This window comes from Prionailurus viverrinus, chromosome D2, assembly GCF_022837055.1.
Source record: "Prionailurus viverrinus isolate Anna chromosome D2, UM_Priviv_1.0, whole genome shotgun sequence".
NCBI lineage: Eukaryota > Metazoa > Chordata > Mammalia > Carnivora > Felidae > Prionailurus > Prionailurus viverrinus.
Window position 1 is genome coordinate 1241613 of NC_062571.1, and position 20767 is coordinate 1262379.

The window sequence follows — 20767 nt, forward strand, 5'->3', positions numbered from 1 at the left end:
CTTATGTGATTTTTATTTAATTCCAGATGCCTGTGCTTGAGAGGGAGGAAGGTCAAATAAGTCAGATCAGATGTTCGTCTCTTCCAAATTACTGAGATGGAGCTTTAGCCTTCCGTGCTCAGACTTTGACACGCATTTTATTTTCCCTCAGAACTATTGCCATACTCCTCAAAGTTCTGTTTCGGACCTTTCGCCTGTTTCTTTGCTGCTCTTTCTTCCTTGAGGGACTGAAGGTGGCCGGTTGGATTCGGTTTTGGGGCTTGAGGAAAACAAAACCCACAGAGAGAGAACAGGTCGAAATGTGCCCAGTGAGAGTCGCCACCCTCTCTCCTCCCACAACCCACAATGGCTGCCCTTCACCTCCATTTTCTCAAGTAAGATACTTTTGGCCATTGAACATCACTGAGCCTGGTACGGCACGTAAGGTTGCTGGAAGTGGAGTGTTGTGTGTAGTTTTTAAGAATAGGAGGGCTGAGAAATTCCGAGGATACTTGGCTCTCTCCATGGAGTACAACAGTTCCTATCTGTGGCCCTGAAAGTAAGCAGGGAGATGGAAACGACATGGATTAATTTATATTCGACTTCTTGAAATAGGCTTGTCATAGATTTGTTGTTCAGGAAAACATAATAATGATTTGGGCCTAAAACTTTAACTCTCAATAAACAATGTCAAAAATAACTCATAACAACTCTTTATAACCCAGATGTTTACCGATAAATCTATTCATAGGTCTACAAATACTAAATATTGCTGAAGCCCAAACCCAAAGCAGCATCAGAGACAGAAAATACTGTAGTCAAAGGGGGGGGGGGGGGGAGGGGGGCTTATACAAAGGGGAAAAAATGTTGTCAAATCACAGCATAGGCTATCAACGATTTATAGACCATCAAATACAGCAAGTCTGTGAAGTTATTTGATCATTAGAAAGATTTTAATATAGGACAAAGTCCCATCCTGCTTTGTGATTGCATTTTTGCTTTATTATGTTTCATTGTGTTGGTTCGTTAGCAGTGCTATGAGATGGTTGTCCTCTAAAGAGATAATCTTTGGCCAATGACTGAGAACTAGAAATGATTGGAAATACAACGTAATAGAATAAACAAATTTATCATCAGGGGGACTGGAGTGGAATTTGGTTTTCTGCAAATAAGTCTTCATTTCTTGTCATAACTGATCTGCTAGAAGATCTCAAAACATCATCCAAACACTTCTGAAGACAGCCCTGTATGCATGGTCATTATCACTCAGAGACATGATTGATTTAACTTGTTATCAGATTACAAGGAACGAGTTAAGTGAGGTATACACGAATACTAATCTGAGTTAATTCTGTTATATTTGAAACAGAAGAAATAAAAACAGCATGAATATACTCTTGTTATAAACAGGAACAATACACTTTATAAACTGCTGTAATTTAAATGTTTTTCAAATGATAATTTTCCATTTCTGAAATACTGAAAAATATGATGGTTTCCATTTGCTTTCTCAATACTTTAAATCAAAACAAGTGGTATGATTGAAAGAGAACAGATCCCAAGAGTGCGTGTCTGTGTGTGTGTTTGCTAACCTATCCAATCTGTCTTACTTCAGGCCCGCAGAGGAATTTCCATTTTCATAAATCAATGCCAATATTTGCCCCACTTTTTATTTTCCTTTTGTAAGTATTTTTTTAAGTATTAACATGATACATGGTTTGTATATAAGGTTTCAAAAATAAATATAAATCTCTAAATTCAAAGTTGATTAGAATTACATACAGTTAAATATTTAGTTCATTAGTCTGACTAGTCACGCTGCAAAGGTTTGGGGAGGTGTATGTGACTTTGGCTACTGTAATGATCCGTGCAGATACAGAATATTCCATCATCGCTCAAAGTTCAATTGGACAGGGCTACTTTAAATAATTTGGAACTTTTTTTTGGCTACAAAGTATCCCACCGTGTTGGGTACAGTAATGACCTAATACTCCTACATTGTTTTATATCTGCCCTGCTTACAAGGTGACTTCTTTCTTTTGGTTGCTGTCGTGGTTGTTATTATTAGAAACAATGCTATAATGAATTACACATAACTTTTCCACATTTTTATTTTGGAAATATTCATACCCTCACAATTTTTTTCTTCAGTGGTCATAACTAAAGCTCGTAGGGCAGAATCATTGCTAGAGAAGAGCACGTCAGAAAACTACACCTTTAGGTGTGGGGGAAGATTATTTTGAGTTACTTTGAATTTTAAATTGATGTTGTGGGAGATTTTTAAACCATTATACACTGGGGTTTTTTAACTTTTTGGGGCCTAAGGTAATTATAAATTCGCAGTTTATTAAGTACTAAGGGAACTAACAAGATTTGAATCGTTTCAGGCTTGTGGCTTCATGCACTATGGATCTTAGAGACAGAAAAAAATCCCAAATAACCAACTTTTGTCTGGATAATTGTTCTGAATAAATCAGGGCAAAATCTAGAGATATGGCCACTAACAAATCTTTTCAAGAGGAAACACAATCACTCTACTGTTACTCCAAAGCACATGTTTCACATAGGAAAGATTGTCGATGTTTTCGGAGGCCTCCAATATTCAATTTTTTGATCTGTACGTCGGTTCCATGGACGTTTGTTACATAATTACAACTTAAACTGCACATTTATGCCCAGGTACGCAAAATAAAACAAAATTAAATTGCTGTGAGGTACCATTAAAATTATTATTGTAAAATTAACAACAACAAAGCCTCAAACCACAACGCTGACACAACACTCTGATAGATATGTTATCTACAGACCTCAAGGATTTTCCTCTTCAATTATCTGCTGAGGTGCAGATCAGTTAAGTTTAAAATGCCTGAGGAAACAATGGCATTTTATTGGCACGTATGGAGAGGTGAAGAAGTGGACCTGAAGAGCATTTTTCAAGGACTCTAAGACTCAAGGAAACTCCCTTGTGAGGAGGCTTTGGCCTTTTTTGCCAGGATTTTCCAGAGACCCTGATTCTGAGAGAAGGAGTTGAGTACGTCAATCAAGCTTTTCCTAAACGTAACGAAAGTCGAATATGCAGAAAACACAGTAGTCTCCTAAACTAAGGGACTGTTGGTCATGTGACACAAATGACACCGTTGTAATCCTGCTGATCCCATTGTAATCATGCTGATCCAAGTCCTCCACAGGAGTCTTGTTTACCTGGAAAGTTGTGAACTCAGATTAAGAAGCTAACACCAGCACACTTTCATATTGTATCTCATACGATTTTCAAAGCACTTTCACATGATGATAGAATTAATTTTTGACCAAATGTCAGATTTAGAGCCAAGAGAAGTGGGGATTGGGGAGGGGAATGCATCTTGTGGGCAGCCCCAGGTCTCCTCGCCGCGAGCCCAAAGCTCACACTTATACCCGTGATGTTAAGAATGTAAAATCAGACAATGACTTACAATTCCATCTCCTTCAACTTCCATGATTTTGATCTGGGCGACTATGTTAGTCATCCTCAGTCTTCTTATCTTCAAAGGGAATTAACTTGGTTAATACTTCCATCATGTTGTAAATGCATGCCAAACTTTAATGCAGATTTTATTCGGTGTATCTTTCTTGTAGTATGACTACGACATTAATTTTTATCTTTAATTTTGGAATTTACATCTGCCTCTGTCAAATTTTCATCGTTGATATCTTTTTACTTTTTTTTTTCATCTGGGGATATTTTATTCATTTATTCATTCACACCACAAATCCCCACGAGTATTTATTATGTGAGGGGAGGAATGTGAGGCCCTGGAGATACCATAATGAACCCCAAGGACAGGCTTCCACACCCTCCGGCCCGCAGACCTGTGCATGGCCTGTTAGATGCAAGGAGCAGAATGTTGTGTTCGTAAGGTGCTGGTGTCCAGGCGTTCTCTGACCTGTAACTAAACATAATCCATTATTTCTCATGCTCTTCAGGGTTCTTGCTTAGGTACCTACTTTGCCAGTGTTTTTTTTTTCCAGTAAGGGGTTCTTGCTGGTAAACTCTTTTGGCTCTTACATATTTTAAAATGTATTTGTTTTAACCCTGCTCTTTACAGCAAGTCTGGCTGGCCAGAGAATTTCATGTGGCCAGAAGTTTTCCTTCAGCATCTTGAGAATATGACGCCATCAACCTTCTGACGCCTATTGTTAATGGAAACTCCACTGTCGATCTGTCATTTCCTTGTATGCAATCCACCTTCTATCTTTTGTCAGCTGTACTTCCCTTTCTTGCCTCCTGTTGTACAGTTAGGCTGCAGTGTTTCTGGGTTGAGAGTTATTTTTATTTTCTTGCTGATCATTCAGTGAGGTTTTTAACTCAAGAGTTCATTGGTTTCATTTCTGGAAAATTATCATTTTATTCTCAAATGTCATCTCTTTTCCATTCTCTCTCATTTCTTCTACAACTTCCACTGGGTGTATTTCTGAACTTCTCAATCTACTGTCCATGGCCTTTAACTTATTTCATAATTTCCTTCTTTGTCTTACTTGCTGTACTACGATCCAGAAACTTCTCCCTTGGTGATACCTTTCAACTCATTAACCCTCTCTTAAGATATTTCCAGTATACCATTGAGATAATCTATTGAGGGTTACTGTGATTATTATTTTACTTTCAATAATTATATTTTTCAGTTTCAAGATTTCCTATTTGGTCTTTTTGAAACCTTCCTTTTCTTGTTTCATAAATGCTACTTCCCTCCATATGTTTTTGAGCAGTTAACATATTACTTTTAAGTTCTCAGAGGATCTCTACATCCTCAGGGGTAAATTCTTCCAGTTGAATTTACCAACTATTTTTATGATCATATACTTATTCCCTGCTTCTTATGCTTAAATTATTTTTTAAAGAGCTATTCTTGCTTGGTGGTTCTCCTTTATCCATACCCTTACTTTTCACATGATCTATATTTGCCTCAGCCTTGGCCCAGATGGGTTTCACACATCCAAACCTGGTCTTATACAATCACATAAATTTGAATCTTTTTCTCCATATTAATGGTTTAATTTTGGACCTTGCATGAGTATGGTATAGACTCAGTGCCTATGTTCCATGGTTACTTTGTCTCTTTACTTTTCGCATATAAATTCAATGCCCTCAAAAGCAAAATCAACCCCCAAGATATTTTAATAAGTTTCATACTTTATTTAGGAAAACGTTGTATATTTTTTGGATAATCAACTTGAGGATAAATGACTAAAATGTATTAACTAGAGGTGGGGAAGTGACGTCAGGTATCTCCCAGCTCTCCACAAATCTCTTCTCAGTGTTGTGCTTTACCTCTGTGAGGGAATCCAAAGTTCTCTGCCTCCACCTCCCAATCGCCCGATAACATTTCCACCACAGATCCCTCAGATCCATGACTTGTTTTTCTGGATCAACTAGGACGTACTTAGCAATTCCATCTTCAAACGTGGAGTTTTCTGGCGTGATCTTGTAAATGCCCAGCCCACATGCTAAGTTGGTGCTCTGAGCCTTCCCCTGTGTGGGGACCTGTGATACAGAGCTGAAGTGATCAATGAGAATCTCATAAGGAAAAGTGTGTGCAGGAGGAGGAACCCCACACTGAAAGATCTGGAGAGTGTCTCCCCGGAGAGTGAGTTGGTCAATGGGCTGCGGGTAGCAATTCTGTCAGAGATTCTGGTTTTCCTCTTTTCTGATCCCCTTGCGCATGGAAACAGCCTGGGGGTATCCTTCCCTCATATGCGTTCCATTGGTGAATGACATTCCTATGCTTCACTAGGTGAAATAACTGTGAGTTTTGAAAAGATTCGATTTCTTGCTTCCCTTACCAAAATTCTCAACAAATGCTTAAATTTTTGGCAGTGAACATCTGGGTGACTCTGCTGCCATAACGTCTCTAGTCGGATCGGTGTCCCTATAGGGGGCACTGTGCTGGGATTTTCCTCTCTAATTCCTACTGAAGGGTCCAGGGGCGACCACTGCGTGTTTTCAGTTTGCTTGCTGGAGAAGTGGCACCTGACCTATAGGATGGAATGCCAAAAGGAAGGAGCCAGACTCCAAAGATGGAAACCAGAGAAGAGGCACCCCCCGTCCCTCTCAGCAACCTGATAAGACATTTTTCTGCCCAGGGTCTCCATGAAGAATCTCATCTGGGCCAGTGGAGTGCACAAGATTTTGATGCTTTTCTTAAACTGCCCTCAATTGATTGATAGCCACCAATGCATTGGCTGGTATTACATCCTGAACAGCTTCTTCCTCAGAATCTCCTTCTGTCCGGGCATATTCTAGAGTGTCAGAAAGGCTATTACAACCCCTGCTTTGGACACCCACTTTCAGACCTACGTGTTCAGGCTTATCTTTAAGAAGCTCCTCTATCTTGTTTACTGCTGAAGGTGTCAGGAGACGGCGGCCCAGAAGGGCTGCAGCTTCCTCCTGGTCACAGCCCAGACAGCGGCCCAGACCAGTGAAGCCAGCAGCCCAGCCATCCCGGCCTCACGGTGACTCTCTCCACGGACACAGCAGCCACATTTAAAGCTTTGTTTTGGCATTGTTACCTTTTACCTGATTCTTATCATCACTCCCCATTTATCTTCGTGTTTTGAATAAATGACAGTGAAACAGAAAACTTTGGGGAAAAAATAATGAGTTTTCAGGGTTAGAGAAGCATAAAGGATGTAACATTGTCATACTTTGAGCAATGGAAATGAAGGCTTCCAGGCCTTCTGAACTTCCCCAGGAGGACCTACAGGCGGAAGCTGCGTGATGCAGACCTTGCCTCCGTGGAGAAGGCAGTTTGAAAATGGAAGTAACGAAAAATGGAACATGACTTTTTACGGTGCCATGAATTTCTGGTCACGAAAATGGGGCCGGACGATGACCTGGTGATGGAGACATAGACAAACCAGAAGTTTAATTAGAAGTTAGGGAGGTGCCCCTCTGCAGGCTCTCTCCAACACTTTTCCTCAGATTCTAGTATTTTATTATTTAATTTTTGTAAACGTTTATTTTTGGGAGAGCGAGTGTGCATGGGATGGGCAGAGAGAGAGAGGGACTGAGACAGAATCCCAAGCAGACTCCACACTGTCAGTGCAGAGCCCGGCGTGGGACTTGATCCCATGAACTGTGAGATCATGACCTGAGATGAGATCAAGAATCCAAAGCTTAACCGAATGAGCCACCCAGGTACCCCTAGTATTTTATAATTTAAATGCATTAATAATCCTTCTGAAATTATCCAAAGTGATAACAATATCATTCACCAGTAGAATTTGATTAGTTAACGTTAAGGATTTATTAACATACAAAAAATTTACTCACGGATTCGCTGGTATAGCAGAGGCACATTTATCTTTAAACATCAACCCCACACCACCAAGTTAATGAATGCATTTGCTAAAAGACATACGAATATATATTATATACAGATGTAAGTTTTTCCTATTGTTCACATAAAAGTTGTAGAGAGTCTCTATGGAAGAAGTTTGCTTCTTGTAATATATCTGATTTGCTACAAGATAGAGCATATGATAGTCTTTTCATTTCCAACAGCTTTGTTGAAAAATTGGATTATTTTTAATACTTTGATTGTTGACTCATGCTTTCAGAATCATATAGCCAACAGATGGCTTTAAACAATATTCTTTCATGAGAATCTTTCATCTTTAAAGATGATGCAGTTCAGGGGCTCCTGGGTCTCAGTCGGTGAAGCATCTGACTTCAGCTCAGGTCATGATCTCATGGTTCGTGAGTTCGAGCCCCACCTCAGGCTCTGTGGTGGCGCTTACGGTCTGGAGCCTGCTTCAGATACTGTGTCTCCCTCTCTGTCTGCCCCTCCTCTCCTCACTCTCTGTGTCTCTCTCTCTTTCTCAAATATAAAATAAACATTAAAAAATATTTTAAAGATGATGCAATTCTGGAGTTTAGACACTACGACTTTCCCTTTCCTGGAGATACCAAGCAGTGTAACTATAACCATGAACACAGAAGTACACTAAAATTATTAAAATTTAATAATTAAAATTAAAATTAAAAATGCATTTGAGAATGCTCAGAAAACTATTTTCCCTGTCGCTGGATAAATATTACTTACTTTACTGTCTTCAGAAATCAATTTCAAGTTTTCTTCTGAAAACTTTCTTAAGGTACTGGAAAAAATACATTCTTGAATACAGTTTCTTTCCTCAAGCACATCTGAGTATCTAAATGCTTTTGCTCAGAAACTATATTACTTATACTTTCATTAATTTCAGCTGAATCTGAGTCATGTTGGTTCTACAACTTAATCTAAGTGTGAAAAATGGAAGAAAAAATTGAAAGAAAAAGGATATGAAATACTACTAAGAATTAATTTCCTTACCCAACCATAGTGGTTGTGATTAAACCGGCTTATCTTGTCCCTGATGTCAACTGCAGGAAATAATTTGTCAGACCACACTCTGATTATATAGTAAACAGAAAAATAATTGATGTTGAGACTAAATCTGCTTATTAGGTAGTTGACGAGTGGCAAAAATCCATATTTTCTTTGTTCAAATAGCAAGTTAAGTGGCCCAACTGTGGGTCTTGAATCACTTTCAATGAATATGTCAATTTTATCCTAGCCTCCATTGCTTTGTTCTGACTCTGTGTCCAGATACTGACACTCTTACATTGTTCTCCGTTATCTATCCCATTTGTGGTCATGTTTTTACACTAAAATACCAGTTGCAAAAAGACTCTTTCCCTTTTCCTTGTCATCAGTGACCTGACAGCTCTCACCACAGAGTGTAGACACGTGCTGTGTCCATAGCAGATGATTAAACCTGGCTGACATATTTGCGCTTTGAGGAAACTTAAAATTATAAAATCACTTCCCTCCCAATCAATGAATAAATCACCTCTTCCCTTGCCTATGGCATGCCTTCTACCTACCAGAACAAAATAACCAAAAATAAGGGAAAATTATTTTTTTTAACCATTGGATATACACCCTTTTGCTTCTTAGAACTATAGTGGATTGGCATGCAGGACATTGCATGTGGGTCATGAGACTAACAGCATAGACTGAGAAGCTTTGCCACATCTCTCTGTCACACACATATTTGTGGATGTGTATATTGTTTTACTTGACTAGATAAATGTTTGGATTTGGAATCAGAAAGTTACATCTTTTTTTCTTTTGTTTGTTTTAGTTTAAGTCAACTTAATCTTGCTAAGGTTCAGATTTCCCATGATAGAACAAGTGTAATAATATTTTATTCACTATTGTTACAAGGTTTACAATAAGATAATGTATGGAATAGGAGGTACTCCATGTCTGATAAGATTGCTTTCATCCTTTCTGGTCTGGCTAAAACACACAAGTCTTTATTCCCAGTTGGGGTTCTAAGACTGAGTTATTTGTCTTGTTCATATATTACCCAACTCTTCACTGTCATTCCTTTCGTTCCTAACTCCTAACAATGTCATGCTTTCTTGGGATTATTGCGAGAGGAAGAGGGAGAGATTGAACCTTAAAGCAGTATCGTTCTTGTCATACTTGCTGTAAAAACGTTCTTTGGGGCAAATTGGAAGGTATTGTCTCAATGAGCATTTTCTGCTACCTGTTGATTTGGGTCATTTATATGACCCTCCAGGTTCCTTCTATCTGTCTATTTCAGCATATTTCATATATATTTCAGACCTATCTCTCTACCTATCTCCTCAAATACAGTTCATAAAAGCAGAGACTATGTCACTAATTTTTTCTTGTACCCAAAAGAATACCCCAAACCCTGGTGCACAGAAGATTTCTCAATAAGTGTTTGTTTAGTAAGTGGATAAATGAAAGTACAGATGGCTGGCTGGCATGATGGGATCATTATTCTCCAATCTAGTGGGAAAGAATTGTCTGGAATCCCACAACATGAAAATTACTACATGTAGAAAACACAAAGCAGGCTTACACCATGGGACCCCCACAAAAGTGTCAGATACCTTCAACAATTTTTGTGGGAATGCTAATATGTTTTGATATCATATTCATAACTAAAGAACACTTTTGTAATATTTATATGTATATACGGATGTCTTGGTTTTTAAAACACTTCTATGAGCATTTTAAATTGAATCTTTTCATCTATCATGGAATTAGAATAGATACTTGGTTTCCATTTTAAGATGAGAAAGTTCACTGAAGGCATTAAACAGCTTGAACGTGTTCACTCGTCTGAGAATTGTAGCTCTGTTACTTATACCCAGCATATCTGATTTTCACTTGGAGTCTATCTCTTTTTCTTTTCTTTTTAATTTTTTAAAAATGTTTATTTAGTTTTGAGAGAGAGACAGAATGTGAGCAGGGGAGGTGCAGAGAGAGGAGACACAGAATTAGAAGCAAGCTCTAGGCTCTGAGCCCTCAGCACAGAGCCCAACGTGGGTCTCGAACTCAAACGGTGAGATCATGACCTGAGCCCAAGTCAGACACCCAACCGACTGAGCCATCCAGGCACCCCTATCTCTTTTCAAACTAGCAATTCTGTAGTACTCAAATACCTATACCCTAATCAGTTAAAAACACACCATTTGGGTCATTGGAGACTGAGACACTGAGGTTAAAAATATATTCCCAATTAATTTTTTAATGAAATAAAATGTCCCATGCAGTTTTTTTTTTAATTTTTTTTTTCAACGTTTATTTATTTTTGGGACAGAGAGAGACAGAGCATGAATGGGGAGGGGCAGAGAGAGAGGGAGACACAGAATCAGAAACAGGCTCCAGGCTCTGAGCCATCAGCCCAGAGCCTGACGCGGGGCTCGAACTCACGGACCGCGAGATCGCGACCTGGCTGAAGTCGGACGCTTAACCGACTGTGCCACCCAGGTGCCCCAACCGTGCAGTTCAAAAATACTAAAATAATGTACTATTTGTAATGTTGAACTTTTCTATCTCATTGTTTCAACCTTCCTTCTTCCTCTGAGCATTTAACTGATAACAACAATTTATTGAATATATGTAAACAGTACCAGCAAAGCAATTACATGCGTGGAAATATACAATCCTAGGAAATCCTAAGGTAAACATGAGGCTAGTGTGTGGCTGGCCCACGCAAAGTATCTTTGACAGTCCCAAATGATTTATTGTGTGATTAACTTTAGGAGGAATCATTAATGACTTAATGTACCCAGTGAATCTCAGAGTCAAGGAGTGAAACCTACCTGCACTAATCAATATTTGTGAAAGTAGAGAAAAATTTCATAATCAATCTTTATTAAATGCAGGCTAATCCCTAATAAATCAGAGATAATGAAACACTCTACTTCAGATCAGAAGCTCTAAGTCATAGAATAATATATGAACTCTGAATGTATTCATGAAGAGAGGCCAACAGAGAAGCCTTTTATTTCTTAAAGTTCATTACTGACAATACGAAGATTGGCTCAGTGAGTACATATTTTTCACAGTAAGACAAGGAATTTTGCGTTTTGATGGAAGGAACTAGTTCCTGATAGTATTCACTCAGATATGCATGCTACATGAGAGAAATTTGAATTCTCAAACAACAGGATAAAGTAAATAAACGAATGCAAATAATGGCAATGATATTTGGATAGAATTTTAAATTAATGCCATACAATTGGTATGGAGTCCAGAACATGTTTCAGCATCAATTAGGAGAAACATAAAGAAAAGTATATATGCGGGGCGCCTGGGTGGCTCCGTCGGTTAAGCGTCCGAATCTTGGTTTTGGTTCAGTTCATGATCTCACGATTTGTGTGATTGAGCCTCACTTTGGGATCCTTGCTGACAGTGTGGAGCCTGCTTGGGATTCTCTCTCCCTCTCTCTCTGCCCCTCCCCTACTCTCTCACTCTCTCTCTCTCTCTCAAAATAAGTAAACTTAAAAAACAAAAAAGAAAACTATATATACGGACAGGAAGAAAGTGAAGAGAACAAACAGAAGGATATACTTGTCTTATGCTTTCTGATTATAAGAAGAAGGAAAATCTTGGGACCAAAGTTTGGCTGAGATCTAATTGACTCTGCATAGCGCAACTTTTTAGGCTGCTGTGGAGCATTTGGCTGTCTGAAGAAATGTTCGCTCACACAGCAATACGCACCTCGCTGAAACGTGCGACTGGATTCACCCTCCAGCCACAGCACCCATCCTCCGGGCCAACAGAGGTGGGCATCTTTCTCCAGGCCCAGGCAGATGGCGTGGGGAAGTCAGGAGAGACTGTGCACAGTCAGGACACCGCCAGGGAGACATGCCCACGTCATAATCTGTAGGAGGAAGGCGTTTCCTCGAGGGCGAAGAGGAAAAGCACTGAAGTGAAAGAGGAAGTCGCCCCGTGAGTCTGTGTCACTGTGGGAACGTTGTCACTGACCAAGAACTGGTTAGAGATACAGAATCCAGGCTCTGTCCAGGCTCATGTTGTCAGATGACGTGTTTTAGCATAGTGCCTGGGTAATTCATAGGCACGTGAACTTGGGAAAACACTGCTGTACCCCAGGGGTTCCCAGCCAGGACTGTCCTGCTGGCGTCTCGTCTACAGGCTCTGATGCCGCCGGCCTGGAGTGACTCCTGGACGTTTCTGCTTGTTTGTTTGCTGATGCTGTGCCTACAGGGTGACCGGGAAGCAAGGGCAGCAGGTGGGGAAGGTCCGTGGTGGTAGGGGCTGGGTAAAGCACACTGCTGATGAACTCACAAGTGGCTTGAGATGGAGTGCCGATGGTGGGATGATTCGGAGACGTCGAGCGTGAAGGTAGGAAGGGGAGGTGGACAGTCCGGACGGGTGGAGAGCAGGCTCCGAGGTCAGGATAAAGGAACTGAGCTGTGCGGCCGGGCTCTGGGTTTTCTGCTTCACAACCGACAGGACTCAGTGCTTTCTTCCGACTCCACCTGACCTCGCGGGAGCCCCTCCCAGAGGCGGGAAGAGCCCGCAGTCTGCCAGGAAAGAAGGGTGACTGTTACACTGAAAGGCTGCGTAGTTCAACTTTCATTACCTCCCCCCCCCACCCCCCACCGCGAGCCAGCCCCCCGCCACCTGGCACCAGAGGATCCTCCGCCCTCTCTCTGCTCCTGGCAGCTCGGGATCCATCTGGTTTGATGTGCAACCATCACTCCACCAAAACCCAGTTTAGTGAGTGGACATTCTTTTCCAGAAGGCCAATTGGCTAAATGTGCTTGGTGTCTTCTTTGTTCGTTTTGTCTTCTCTCGGTTTTTTAAATACAAGCTACAGCGGTTCCAATTGGATTACTGCATGGTTTTAACAGCTTTTGAGATCTCTATAATGTTTCCGTTGTCTCACGTTCCTTTTAACCTATAGACAGCTTTTAAAGATTTTCTTAACATACTTCTCCGCCATGTCCTTGCAGATGAATCTGGTGGGAGCTGAGGAGAGAGGGAGAAAGCTTTCATCTGGGGGAAAAGCTGGAGAGTTCATTCAGAAAACGGTCTTTTTGATAATGTAGCCATTAGGATAATTGGCTTTTGGCAAATTAACTCAGAGAATTGGCCCACTTTCTGCAACTTTAGGCAATAAAGCTAAAAGTTTTGCCTACCAGCGTTCAGAGAAAGTTCTTTTTTTTTCCTTTGAATTATACGTCAAGTTTCTAGAAAACTATAGAATAAAACCTCGCAAGAGAAAGGAGTGACACACAGCAGAAGTCACTGTATATTTTGCAGGCTTACTGCCAATGTTGAAATATACGGTAACATAAAAAAAAAAAATTAGCTTGTTAAACTAAACAAAATGAGACCAAATTCTTAAGGAGACAGTATAATGGGAACCTGGATATGAGTGAAATTGATTTGTGCTGGAGAAAATAAGAATTCTCCGACAACAATTCTTGGAACCCCAGCAGGGACAGAGATGGTTTTAGAGCTTACTTAAAAGCAGAGTCTTTTCTGTTTAAAAGGACTTTTGTCTTCAACCTGCAAGAGAAAATCCTGATGGAGGAATGGCCGAGCTAAGTGACCCAGCAGGGCTGAGACTTTCCCAAGCAGCAGCGGTTGGCGTAACAGGAATTTAAAATCAGAGTCTGGTCGGGGTTTGGGCTCTGATGACGACCATAATCCTACAGCTGGGAGTCCTGCCTCTGGGAGGTGCACACGCTGTTCACAAGTGAGAGCATTCAAGTGTGAGGTCCGGACCTGTCCTCGTTTGCGCCTGTCCAAGATCCCGTCACCAGCGCGTGAGTTAATCCTGGATATGTCAAAATTCGGACTTGCCTTCTGCTAACTTGCCTATTTGCCACATTGCCAAGTAGCTTTTTGAAAAATTAAACTAAAATCAAATTAGTTTGGAGGCTATACATATGTTGCTGACATAATGGAGAGATGGTTGCACTTTATAATATTGTCAACTTATTTATTGATTGAAGGTGACCTAAAAACACAATCTTGTTAAAACTAAGATAAGAGTAAAGACCCTTATTTTCCCACAGATATTCAAGTAATTATTCATATTCCTTTCCTGTTTCTTTCCAAATAGGATTAAAAATTGGGAAATAAGCCGAAGGCTCTGATGGCAGCAATGTAAAATTTGCATTTCAGAGATTTATTTTTAGTGTTCCATGAGGTCAAATGGACAGAGGATTTTTATAAATTTCAAGTGCACATCCTCCATGTTATCCGACCTAGAGCTTATATGCGGTCTCATAGTTTAAGGAAGTCTGTGTGGTGTCTGCAAAATACAATTTAAAGCGAAGGAGGTCAGGGTGGTATAGAAATCGGGGAGTTTTAGCTCATGGTAAGCATTTGAAGCGGGACTTTTAAAAATTAGTGGCACTAGGGGAGGAGAGGGCAATGCTGAAGATTGCTTTGCCCATTTTTGCCCTTCCCTGACTTCCATCCAGCGGGAAGGCGAGCCCCGTGGCAGAAACGGATGAGGTGTTCTCCACGGCACGGGGCCTCGGCTGGTCCTGCAGAGATGAACATGCTTCCACCCGCGTTTCCTCATGGCGTTGCGAGGCTGCGTGCCTACCTGCCCTCACCATCTGCTTGTCACCAGCTCTTTAAAGGCCGTGTCCGCCACCTTTCAGTCTGTGGATAAAGTGTAAGGTGATCCTCTCTTCTTTCACCTGACGTGACTCAGAAAATCAGCGTGGGGAAAATCTCCTCCTGAACATTTATGGTCACAATTTTCTAAATGCTTGTTGGGGTTTTGTTTTCACTGTTTTAAAATAATGATCACAAATACTTTCTCAGCTTTTCACTCCTACTATTGTACTTCACAAACTTACATTTACTCAATCTCTAGCCCTTTGAAATTTATGACACATTTATGCTTGGGTTACTTACCTAGCTCCCGAAGAGCGTCTCCTGAATAGAAATGGATGTTGTTACAATATCCAATAAAGATACATAAGTCAAATTGATTTACTTTACAATCTCTATCCACATAAAGTGTATAAAATGAAGTAGATTTCTGCAGATATTTGACTGCTCGGGTGAAAATTATAAGAAGTATAAGAATCATCCAGGCACAGATGTTGAAAGAGCCACTACATAAAAGTCTCTGTATCTTCTACTAAATTGTTTCTTCTCAAAGGATGAGATAATTTGCTAAATTCAAAAATTAATCGTAATACATGCTAAATCATCAGGCACAGTAACAGCTGAATTTTATGGCTTATGATAATTAATTTGGGGAAGTGGAGGGTATCACTAAATAGACCTGTGACAAGAACTTAGAATGGAGATTATTTTTGGTTCAGATTCAGCAGTCAAGGCAGATGCTCATAAAAATTAAAAAAAAAAAAAAAAGTCAACTAGATTTATTCAAAAGTTGTACAGTCCTCAGTTTTGAGTCACGGAGCCTTGGAATCACATGGGAATTGAGGCGCGACCTAGGAGAGAAACAAACTACTGAGCCAACAAGCTAAGAGAAGCTAGATTGTGTTTTTCTCCACGCCTTCCTGGCCATTATCATAGCTCCTTGTGACCAATGCCTTTTTCCAGTCTTCTGGCTACACCCTACAAGAGGATTTAGAACAATAGTTTGTAATACTGTAAGTCCCCAGCTTGCCACCCTTGGACAAAATTCACAAGAAATATCAGCATCACATCTGTCCTTCCAAATTCATGGGAGTGACTGAAGTATCTCGTGTGTGCTTCAAATGGTTTGGACTCGTGTTTTCCTCAGCTCATGTGTCTGTCACTCCTTCCTTATCCTCACACGTTGTCTGTGAAGGGACTTTGGCTGAGGTGGATTCTGGCATCATTCATGGGCAATACGGGGCTTCCTTGTCTCTGAATTTGGAAGAACTGTTCTTTTGCCCCAGTTCGAGATGTGATGTTGGTAAGAGAGGAAGTATCTTCCCCCATCGTGTGTGCCCTTCCCTGTGCTCTTCCTGCTGATTCACAGAGACCTACGGACACAGCCCTCTGACACCACTTTCCCCTATCTTGGTGCAGCCGGGACTTTCTTACACGTCACTACTGTGGTCCAAAACACAACCCGACTGACACACACACACGGATGGACTCAAAATCTCCTCTCCCTTTCGGCCCTATTCTGCAATCTCTACACCAAGCCCTCGGCACCTCCCTCTCCCTGAGTTCCTGCTTTATCAAGGACACCTTTGGGAGGGGGGGATGGATGCAAAAGCAGCCCATAGTGATTGAGGAATTAGAGGTATTTTTTATGATGGACTAATCTTTAGCCCCAGTGAATCTGGTGGTTTCTACAGGACAACTCAACACATCGTGAAAAACAAAACAAAACAAAGAACAAATTAATGAAAAGAACGTTTTGGAGATTGAGTGTTAATATCTTTCTTCCTCCAGTTAATTCAATGATAAGGCAAATCTATTATCAGGAACAGTATCAGACGTGTCTGATTATGCGATGGTTACAAAGCTTGAGACGTCATTGTGTGAAACTCCCAAGGCACGGACACGACTATCTTACAAACCAAACTACGTTTCCGATTACTATGATATTCCCAAAAGCTTCACACACCACCAGGAGACGGACATCTACCCTTTTCAATTATTATCCGACTTATCGTATGAGAATAAACAGACTTAATTTAAATTGAAATGCTATTGTAAGTAGAAAAACATACTATTGCATTTAGCCCTTAACATTTGTACTGTTTTTGACCATCATCCATTTAAAATAACTGTAGGCCAGCCTTATTATTCTTCATTTTGCTGATAAGAAAATGCGTGACATAGAGAGATTGAATGAGTGACCTCGAATTACACAGAAAGTCAATGGCAGAACTAGAACAGAAACTAATGTTACTGAAAGCCTTGTGTCCTTTTTTGTTCTACGGAAGGGTGCTGTCTCTTATTTAAATGGATAACCATAGTTATCCCATTCATAAGCTTGAAATAATTTGGTACAATTTGGTATTTCCCATTGATCAAATGATTCAAAAATTATTTAAGTACAATTTACATTATTTATCAATGGCTTTGAAGATGTTGTTCTTTCCAGGCCACAAGGCAAACCCCTTGCAAAACTAATAAGTGAGTGAATATCACAGATGTCCCTATCATTGTGTCCGTCAGCAGAGCAGACATTAAGCCGTTATGTTATTTACTTTTTGGGGAGTTAATGAATTTACATAACTTTCATGACTCTCTAAATTCAATCTTTCACCAAATGATTCTTGAGCACCTCCTATGATCAGACATATTCTAGGTGTCAGTAGTACCTCATACAGAGAACGGAAAACATCAGGGCCTGGTGGAGTTAACTTTGCAGGGGCAGGGGAAACTGAGAATGAACAAGATAAGCAAACGAAATGTATAGCGTGTTACCTAGTTTTAAATAGCGTGGGCACAAACAAGAGAAAAGGGGGTTGAAATCATTGGAAGTTGGAGATTAGGGACCACAGAAGGTGAGGAACGTCCTGGAGAACGTGAGGTGTGAGGCATCTATGAGACTTCGGTGGGAAGTGCATTCCAGGCAAAGGAAGCCTTGGACGTCAAGGTCCTAGCAGGAGAGTGTGTCTCGTGTACAGGGCACGACGGAGTTTCCTGGGGGGGGGGGGGTCTGAACTAAAGAAAAGACAGGATAGTTAGAGAGAGGTGATGGAGGAAAGATAGTGTGGAACCTTGTGGGAGTGGTAAGGAGTTGAGCTTTAATAAAACTCCGAGGGAGATGGGGGTAGAAAAGTTGAATAAAACTCTGGGAGTGGAATAGTAGCTTGAAGGTTTAAAAAGTTAACTCCAACTGCAGGGTTGAGAATGAAGTCCCAGACACCAAAATCAGAAGCAGGGAATTCTCTGTTTCTTATGGCTCTGGAGACACGTGTTCCTGCCATTGGATGGGTCTCTTGGAAATGAAGGTCTGTGTGCAGTGATGGTGCACAGTTATTAAAGACCAGTGGCGTCTCATGCTGGATAAGTGGCTTGGTGTGCAGTGGAGGGCGGGGGGGCGGGGAGGCAGTTCTAGGAATGTTGTCTGTGGTTCGCTTCTGTTGACCACTCATTGACAAATGATGCTAGACCTGCCTTGAGAAGTGGGGGATGAGTTTGACCAGCACAGGTGCGTCGGAGTTGAGGTCGACTCACAAACCAAACTGAGCGCCAGGTACTGGGAACTATCGGGTAATAATGACTGCAGTGTAGACAGACTCTGTCCTGATAGGAAGCTAGAGATGGGTGTTCAAGCAGGCAAGTAACAAGTATTCATCGTCCAAGCCCACATTTCGAGAGAAATCCACATGATGCTAGAGCTGCTGCCATACCATTTGGAACTAACAAAGGAGTTCTTGCCAGATACTTACACCGGCCTCCTTGCAGATTAAGCGTTCAAAAAACGGCCCAATCCTGTGTTGAAGACCGTCAGTAAAGAACAGGCATCCTTACCCCTAGAGTGAGTGACATGGAACCAACAGTCAGGATCACTAACGGGGTGATAGGTACAAATGATCAAAAGTGTTTTCCAAATGGAAAACGTGACCTGAAACATTTCTGTCAGCACAGACTATTGGCAGAAAAGAGCTCTGAGTGCATTTCAAAAACAGTTTTGCATGAGTTACATTATTCCATTTTTAGGTTCCTTTTGATAGTGCTTTCTCATTTGTAAGCTCTTTTTCAAAAGATTGATTAAAATTCTGGCTGCTTCTGTTCTGAATGCTTCCCTCTCACCAAGACATAAAAGCTGTGAAGTTATTTTTTTCCAGGTTTGTATCTCAATTGTCAATCTCTATGTATTTGATTTTCCAGGTTCTGACTTTTAATTTTCATCTTTCCCCCTTTATTAGCTTTGTTTAGGATTATATATCTGTATATCTTCTTCGCTATTTTTCTCCCTCCTCCTTCTTTTGGATGAATACTTTTTTGAAACTCCCTGTGGACAAGGCAATAAAATTAATTTTGACAGAACAAAGATTAGTTACAAGTGTCTGCCTTTGTTTCTGAGAAATATCAACCCTCTAAAGTGTTGCTCAAATAAACAACATCCATCATTTTTATTTTGAGCTTTATTCCACTTTTGAATTAGGTAAATTAGCAGGAAGCAATCCCAAATATGTCAGAGGTCAGTGGAAAACAATCTGTGATCTCTTCGATGCTGTCATTGTTGTTTCTGATACTATTGTCATTGTGATTTTATAAATAGAAAAGATGACTTCATAAATGCAACTGTGTATCACAATTAACAGATCCAAATGAAATTGTAGAAAAATGGATTTAACAGATAAATGATGGCTAAGGATCGCACCATCAGGTTCAAATGTTACAAAAATAGAATCGATTAATGAGTCTCTAGGCATTTATTTAGAACCTAGGCCTGTGACCACAGACCATGGGACAGTGAGGAGTTCACGATGTTACCAGAGAAGCAGAAAGGAGAAGGAAGTGAGTCTCAAATGAGGGCATAAAGATACATTACATGGTCTCATGTCAGCTGAACGAGAGCTTTAGAAGAATATTCAGTTACCCACGGAATGTCTATTTCGTGTGCTTTATTTATTTGTTTCTTATGCTAAATTGAGACCTTTCTCCCCCCAAAGCACACATTATTTTTAAGTCATGTTAAGCTGAGTGGCATCTGCTAAAGACAAGAAATTAGAGGAGATGTCTGGGTGGGAAACGCATGATGGGGACAGTAAGTCACAAAGACATGGGTGTCAGTGCTTTGCTGTGCAGCACTTTTAACACAGAGAATACTTTCCTTATTATTTTCTCAAATGCTTTATATACTTTTCTTTTTGGTAGGATGGCCCAAGTCACCTCTCTCTGTTAAAACGTGACTCGAAAGCTCCTTCCTTGTAAGATGTCCCTAGTCCTGCCCTTATTTACTGTGAGACGATGTCTATTCTGCCAGTGAATGTTTAGCTTCTGGGTTAGCAGGGACCTTGGCCCGGAGATAGGCAGTGATGCCTCTAGTTCCATCCACAGGTGACCACGCTCAGGGTCGGTCGCCTTCATATGCGTACAACCTGTGTGGTCACAAGGGCGTCCCACATGGGAGGGACACGTGTGCTTCGTCCAATGCTCTGAAGTCAGTGCCTTGAAGGAGGTTAGCGATTTCATTCTGAACCTGTGTGATAAGCCATGTGTGAGGGTACAAGGAGGCACCGTGCAAGCAGAGAGGATGTGTGCAGACCAGGTGCCCGTTGTCCCCGCCGCCCGTCTCACACACAGCATCTGAAAAGTGTCCACGTCACCAAGCCCGGGGGCTCCCAATGATTGGGGTTCAGCAACACTCAAAGGGGTGCGAGGCGAGCACAGACCTTGGGTTGGGCCGCCGTCATCAAATACCAGATACTGGATGGCTTACGCAATATGAGTCCAAAATTAGGGTGCCGAGGTGGTTGGGTTCTGGGGGGGATGCTCTTCCTGCCTTCTCACTGTGTCTTCACAGGGCAGACAGA